We start from the raw sequence: 7,199 nt of genomic DNA, 5'->3' as shown, positions 1-7,199 counted from the left end.
AAGGAGGAAAACAACAACAAAAAAGAAAAAGCTATGATATACATAATAAATTTATGTATACATACAGCTGAACGTATACAATCACAGATGCAATCCTGACAGCGTTTGACATACAGCGAGTAACTGAAGGGCATTTAAGAATACAGAGCTGTTCTGATTTTTGCATCGCGTATAATTTACAGGATCCCAGCTCACAGAAATCATCATGCACCATGCATGGACGGGGTTTTACTTTTGCCCTTAGACCAGATTTACGTGTCGGTGTAGCTCATGCAGATTTTCTAAAACGTTTTCATTAAATTTTTTTAAAGTTTGTTTTTTTTTTTTGCTAACTTTCTCAAGTGCGTGTGGCACACAACTGGTTGGATACATTAACCAAGGACTGGTAGATCCTTGAATTAATCTAGAGTTGGAAGCAGACATCCAGGTGACAGACTTTTGGAAATGACCTTGCCGTGACCTTTGCCTGGTTTTGTTATTTTGTTTAGTGGTATTGTCCCTTGTTGGGCTTTTAATTTTGTTTTTAATGTTGTTTTTTTTGGGTTTTTTTAGTTCTCTTGGAAGATGGCTCGGCAGAAAGTGTCTGGCAGCGAGGGAAAAATAGTAAAAAAGGAAGAGGAAATAGTATAAAAAGAAAAAACGTAACAAAGGGCATCTAAGAGCGACCAGACCAGAAGTCAGGCAGCTGCCGCTGATGTTAGCTCATGCCTCTAGAACATTAGCTCCTCGCCAGCAGAAGAGCCAGGCCTTCAGATGCACGCATGGCGAGAAGTCAGCGTTTTAGTTATAGGTCATGCAAAAAAGAAAACAAAGGACACAGGAGAGGAGAGAGATAAGAGGAATGAGAAGAAAAAAACAGACCAGTTAGTTGCAAAGTCCGCCACATGGTTTTAATGGTGGTGGAAAGAGCTCACGGCAAAGTCAACCAAGCGTCAGGTTCCCTGCTGCTTTCAACTCTCAACTTGGTTTTTCTTTTGGGTTTGGTTTTTTTTTTCTTGGTTCAAGAGAAGCTTCATACCTGCCAAATTTGGTTGGTCTCTCAAATGCTCATTTTTTGGCCTTTGTTTGGATAGATAAGGTCAGGCGGACGAGGAAAAGCTGTGAAGGTGCCGAGGCTGGCGATGTTTGGCGCGCGAGGCCGACACCGGAGCATGCACGCCGGTTGCGTGGCCATCTCTCAGCCGGGAGCCGGGCAGCGGAGAGAGCAGGCGCGGTGAGGACGAAGCACACCCAAGAGTCAGGGGGTTATCAAAGGCAAAGCATGGTACAGACCAGACCGGCTCCTCGGCTTTTCCCAGCGGCATCTCCTTGGGACAGCACTCCCCAAACCCGCTAGTGCACACATGAGACTGGTTACAGCGACCGCAGGAGATTCACTAGAGAGAACAGGGCTGCACCGTCTTGTTGCCAGAGGGTGTTTTGGGGGTGGATGCAGCGTGTGTGTGTGTCCCCCCACTGGGTTTGGGAATTCGGAGTGGTGCAGGCGGCAGCCAGGGCTTTCACCCCTCTCCCGCTCCGTTTCATGCCTGCACCGGCAGCATTATCGAGCCCAGCACTTTATTGATTAACGCTTTCCTTTTCATCGATATACTGTAGCTGCTCCTGAATGTTTTATTTAGATAGAAGGGGCTCCGTGGATGAAGGATTCACCCCATCTGATCTGGAGTGAAACAGGACGCGCGCAATTTGTTTCGCTACCAAAGTCAACATGACCGAGCATCTCGCCACCGTGCGGCGTGCCGGCACACAGGGAGGCCGCCATCATGTACAAATGTAAAAAAATCCATTTACTTATTGGGTCTCAGTTGCAAGACGTTGGCTTATTTGGATCGTCCCGTGTCTGCGTGCTGGTTTTTGCTAACCCAGTTGGCACTGGTTTGTATGGGAGCCCCAGAGCAAAGCTCCTCTTTTGCCAAAACCGTAACCATTGTAGGAACCCACCAAGGTTTGGTACAGGAGATCCTTGGCTACCTAAAGCCTTTGCGAGGAGGGAAGAAAGCGGAGGGCGGTCAGGGGAACAGAAAGCAAAGAGAATTAACCGTTTTTTTTAAGCAGGGTCCCTCACAGAACATTTTTAATGACATTTTTATCACCCTTGCTGATTTAAAACAAAAGCACGGAGAAACATGTGAGCACTGCTTGTGGGTTAAGCCAATACTTCCTTGGCCACAGCCATCAGCCTGGCAGTCACCGTACTTACCCGGCCGCACCTCGCCAGCCCCGCACCGCGCTGCGCCCGGCGGGGAGCCGCTGTGTGCCACTGTGCTGCATGGCACGGCAAGCGCCAGGGGTGGCATCGGTTTTGGTTAAGAACTGGAAGCTGAGGACTTCTCCTCAGCTGGGCTTCGCAGTTGGGTGAAGCTGACTTTCCTACAGCAGCAAGACTATGTAAGGATCCTACAGGAATCCTTCCGCTTCACTTACATGGTTTGATTAATTTGCATTAATACCTGTTAGGAAATGAGAGTGTTTTCCCAAGAAACAGTGACTCTCAGCATCCAGTCATAACCAGAACATACGCACAGCACAAACCAATACATCCCTGTAGAAAATGAGAGTTACAATAAAAAATCCTCTATTCCTTTCACATGCCAGAAACAAGTTTTGAAGCTTCATCAGGCTGCCTGACCCGGCTTTCTGGTCTCCATGGGTTGCTTTTCCCCCCCAGCGTCGCCGGTTAGCTGAGTAAATGTAACCACCGCTCTGCCCACTCCTCCTTATTTACCCGGGAAAGGTTCTGGTCTTAAAAGCCACCTTTTCCTTCCCCATCACTAAAGAGAAGACAACATTATTCAAAAGCAAAGAAGCGCTTTCGGTGCTTGGCAAAGGTGCCCCCAGTGAGCCAGTATGGATGCTTCTCTTGCTGTACCATGGTGCTACCATGGGCAATGCCATCGCATCCTGGGAAGGCTCCCGGGAGCCCACTCATGGATGCAAGCTGTCCCGGTGCTGGCTAACATCGGGAATGACTCCCTTGCCTTTCCCTTCCCAACTGTTATGGGTTCAACTGATGTTTGCAGGAGGCCTCTGACAGCTCAGGTGGGCCTTGCCCGAGATGTGAGGATGTGGGGAGGAGCTGCCGGGTACCACACGTAAAAGGACAGGCTGCTGCTAAAGGAGGCGTGAGAAGTTATGGTCCCCAAATAATCACCCTCCTACCAGTAGACCACAGTGGAAGCCCCTTTTAGTCCCTTAAAGCTTCCCCAGGGCCCCTCTCGGGAGCACCCATGCTGCTGTGATGGGGCAGCCGAGCCCTCTCTGCCAGGAGGCATCAAAGATCGCACTCCTCATACTTTTACACAAAATGCTATAAATTACTTTACCTGCTTTTGGACCCATTGTGCTGCTTTTCTCTACTTTATGTTGGGTCTATCATGAAGGGAAGGGCTCTTGAAACATTGGCTTCTTAATGTCATGCCCTATTTCAAGATCAGTATTTTAAATCCTCATGCCTGCCAGTGCTTTACACCCCAACACGGGAAGCAGCCCCACCAGCCACCTTGCAGCGGAATAACCACTCGCCCATGCAAAGTAAAAGCCCAGGTAATTTTTCCTGCGCAGGCCAAGAGGCAGAATTGCTTATAGCTGAGCTCAGGCACCATGGCACAACCGTGTTCCCATTGCCAAGGTGAAGGGCAAGCAGCTTGCTACGGAGGATGATGGAGAAAGCATGCTGCCGTCAGGACTCTACCCAGGTAGAAACACACCCATAAGCCCCATCGCTTTTTTCACCAGAGCCTGGAGGCCTGGTTATTTCTGCACCACACAGTCAACCCAACCTTTTTTGTTTTCCTCAGTGATTAAGTGCTAACTGCCATGCCAACTATAAGGACGCTGATGATTATCCTAAGCACAGAAACTCCGTATTTCCCATCCCGCTTGTATTTCCTAAGATGCCCAAGCCGCTTCCACTTGCTTGGTCACTCCTAAGGCAATTTCTCAGTGCCGCAATTCAATTTTCCTTGCCCAATGACAGCAGAGAGCACACGCTAACCAGGTCATGCAATGAAATACAAACCAAGAGGCCAACACTAATGCATGCCGAGGGCCACCAGCCCAGTGCCTTCAACCCACCCCATGCTCAGCAATGGGGACACGAACAATACGTGCATGTCTTGGCTAGATATGGGTGACCTAAATATCTTCATTGCAGAGGCAGCAATGTGCAGCGTGAACATCTCTCTCTGCCTGTGACTCCTTTGAATTTGCAAGGAAAAAACCCAAAAGGACAGCCTCGGTTCCCACAGCAGGGCCCGTGCCATCGCTGTCTTTTTAAAAATTCCATTAGGAATTCCATTTAGACAGAACAACACAAATCTACCTTTGTTAATTGTCTTCTTTGGGTTAGATATTAGGAAAAATTTCTTCACAGAAGGGGTTGTCAGGCATTGGAATGGGCTGCCCAGAGAAGGAGTTGAGTCCCCATCCCTGGGGGGATTTAAAAGCCAGGCAGACAAGGTGCTTAGGGCCAGGGTTTAGTGATGGGATGGCAGGGTTAGGGGAATGGTTGGACTTGATGATCTTAAAGGGCTTTTCCAACCCAAACAATTCTATGATTCTATGATTCTCCAGTTTTACCCATTAATAGGATGTGCTGCCCCTCTCTCCTCCCAGATTACAGATCGGAGGCTTTTCCTCCTGCAGCCTTGGCTTATGAAACATAAAGATACATCACAGATGTGAAAAAAGAGCATCGTTATGCAAAGGCGTAATCCAAGGAGTTGTTCAGGCAGATAGGTGTGTGCAAATACGGTGGAGAGCCCCGCAGCTCCTCCTGATGGGCTGGGTGAAGGCAGAGGTGGAGGCAGGTGTAATACCTTGAAGACAGCATCTTGTGAGTTGGATGGGCTGCAACAGGGTGCAGTTTTGCCTTGTGAGCTCTAGCTGTGGGCTATGGCTGGCAGCAACAGGACTGGTGAAAGCACCACTTGAATTTCCCTGTAGGTTTGCTCCTCTCCCCTGGGAGCCAGCCACGAGGTTTCAATCTGCCAGTGGCGGTGCAGGAAAGTGTTTGGGGCAATGGGAGAGGCCAATTCAACAGCACCAGGGGGTTCTATGCAAACCGTGGTCTTTATGGGTATATGGGCCTAGAAATCACAGATGCAGAAAGTTTGCTTTATTTTATTTACGTCTTTCTGATCCAGATATAGAGAAGTACTTGCCTGCCTTGACTCCCGCAGTGTTGCTCTTTGCTGCAGGGAATTGGAGAGAAAATCCATCCCTTATAAAAGACTGCCTGGTCTTAGGTAGTGATGGCTTCGTGCACAGTTGCCCTTTCTCAGCTGCTGCAGGAGGGTGGGTACCCAGTCTTTTAAAACAAAGAGTGCAATACACCACAAAAAACCCCCAACTTCATGAGCATAGAGCTGCGCTTTACTTTTAAGGGCAGGGACAGGTCTGTGGGTACTTCGCCCAGGCTGTTTAACCAGCTCTTTGCTTGGTCTCGTTCAAAAGGATTCACCTTAAACCTGTTGTTCGTGAACTACTTTCAGTGAGACAAGCTGAGCCTACACCTACACCCATCCCAACGCCCCCCGCACTGACTGAGCTTAACAAGGTGAACACTTGCTCCCCGTTAAGCTGCCTTCAGCTGAACTGGGGTTTCGTCCACCCAAAGTGAGGTTTGACTTAAAGAAGTGCAAAAAGCCCCTGTGAAAACCCTGTGATTGCTGTCAACAGGGCATCGAGCATGCAGGAAAAGCTGTTCTCCCCGTGCACCAGCTTTGCAAGTGGTTTTTCGGGCACGTGAAGGTGCAGTGGGGCTCTTTCTTTCCCCCTCATGGCTCCATGCTATGACTCATGCACCATGAAAGCTCTACAAGTCTTTTCGTATTGAGAGACATCTGTACAGCCCCCAAACCTTCAGTGGCTTTAATAGAGCTGGAAGTGCCCGGACCATAGTAAGCATCTCTGTAGAAAAGGAAGATGGAGGAGCAGCATCCAGCTCGCTCCCTCAGCTGCCTCCTCTTTGTGTTTTCTAAGTGAGAGGCAATAAAAGCTGATTTACGTCATTAAAGCCAGCAGATGTGACGGGTGCAGGCATACGGCAAATCAGCTGACTGAAGAGATGCTGCTTTTACTGCTGGGTTTTTTGGAGAGGAACCAGTTAGCAGGGAGGAGCCCGAGTGCTTGAGCGTTCAGCTGGGAGAGGACCAAATCTGCTGGGGATATAATAGGGCACCACACCCTCATTTTTTTTTTCCTATTTGCATTGACCGGGCTCAGGGTTGTTGATTTGGGTTACGCGGGGGTGTCCGGCAGGGCTGGTGGTGGTGATACCAAATGCTTTCCCCGTTTATGCTGAATGCGGAAACGAAGGGCAGCTGCCTCTGCCCTCCCGTTGCTCAGCATCCCCAGAAACGCTTTGTGAAAAGGGACTGAAATAGCAAGCAAATGTCAGCGTTGAGCCCGGCGCGCAGCTCGCCTGCTTTCCGGACGCAAGAGCAAAGTTGGAGCTGCTCAAATACCATTTTTTATGCAGTAGGGGATTTTGGAGGGGGAGGCTGAGCTGGCACCCTGCTCATCACGGGGGTGGTACCGGGTGATGGACGGTCACTGGCAGAGCTAAGCATCCCCAGGATGCTCCATCTCCTCTTCAAGCCCTTCCACTTTGGGCTCCGTGGCTTTGAATTGCAGGCTCTGGCTTACGTAGACCTGAGCCCAAAGGTGACCTGTATTAAAAGTTGCCTTTGCCTTCATGATTTGGGCGATGCAGCCCAAGTTATAGCTACAGAGCACCTTGCTCTCCGCTCAGATCACAGCTTTTTCTCCCTGGCCCCTGGGTCTGCCCTCTCCTGGCATGTTCTTTATCTCCTGGGTGTTTTTTGCCCTGCCCAGCTGCAGAGCTCTATGGCATTGAGCTGACAGCTTGGGTTTTTCAAATCGCGTCAAGAGGTTTTGGTTCCTGCCCAGTAAATCCTACCGGACTGAGCATCCTTGAGCATATCAGGGCCAGGGTCAGAGGGAGGTGACAACTGAGGATTATAAATAAGCTGGCATGGGAGGGTGAAGGGTGTCTTGGTCGGTTTGGAGGAACGTGGTCGTGATTTTAATACCACCCTAAATTCTGGCATCACCATGACCCAACCACCCAGGTGACTTCATCAAACAGTTTGCCAGGGCTCATAAACCTGGCTTGGAAGAGGGTAGACACCCCACCTGTTTGGGGAAGAGGCAACCGACACCTAATAGCACTCTTT

The 7,199-nt window shown here is 49.6% G+C and overlaps 1 protein-coding gene across 1 annotated transcript in view; it reads right to left on the bottom strand.

The window, feature by feature from the left end:
* The window catches only part of GNAO1 (G protein subunit alpha o1), an 83,200-nt gene that overhangs the window by 4,352 nt on the left and 71,649 nt on the right, over nt 1–7,199 (bottom strand). The window lies entirely within an intron of this gene.

The sequence above is a fragment of the Egretta garzetta genome, unplaced genomic scaffold (assembly GCF_000687185.1).
Source record: "Egretta garzetta isolate BGI_Z169 unplaced genomic scaffold, ASM68718v1 scaffold27, whole genome shotgun sequence".
In the NCBI taxonomy this organism is placed as follows: domain Eukaryota; kingdom Metazoa; phylum Chordata; class Aves; order Pelecaniformes; family Ardeidae; genus Egretta; species Egretta garzetta.
This window is presented reverse-complemented; position numbering and strand designations above follow the sequence as displayed.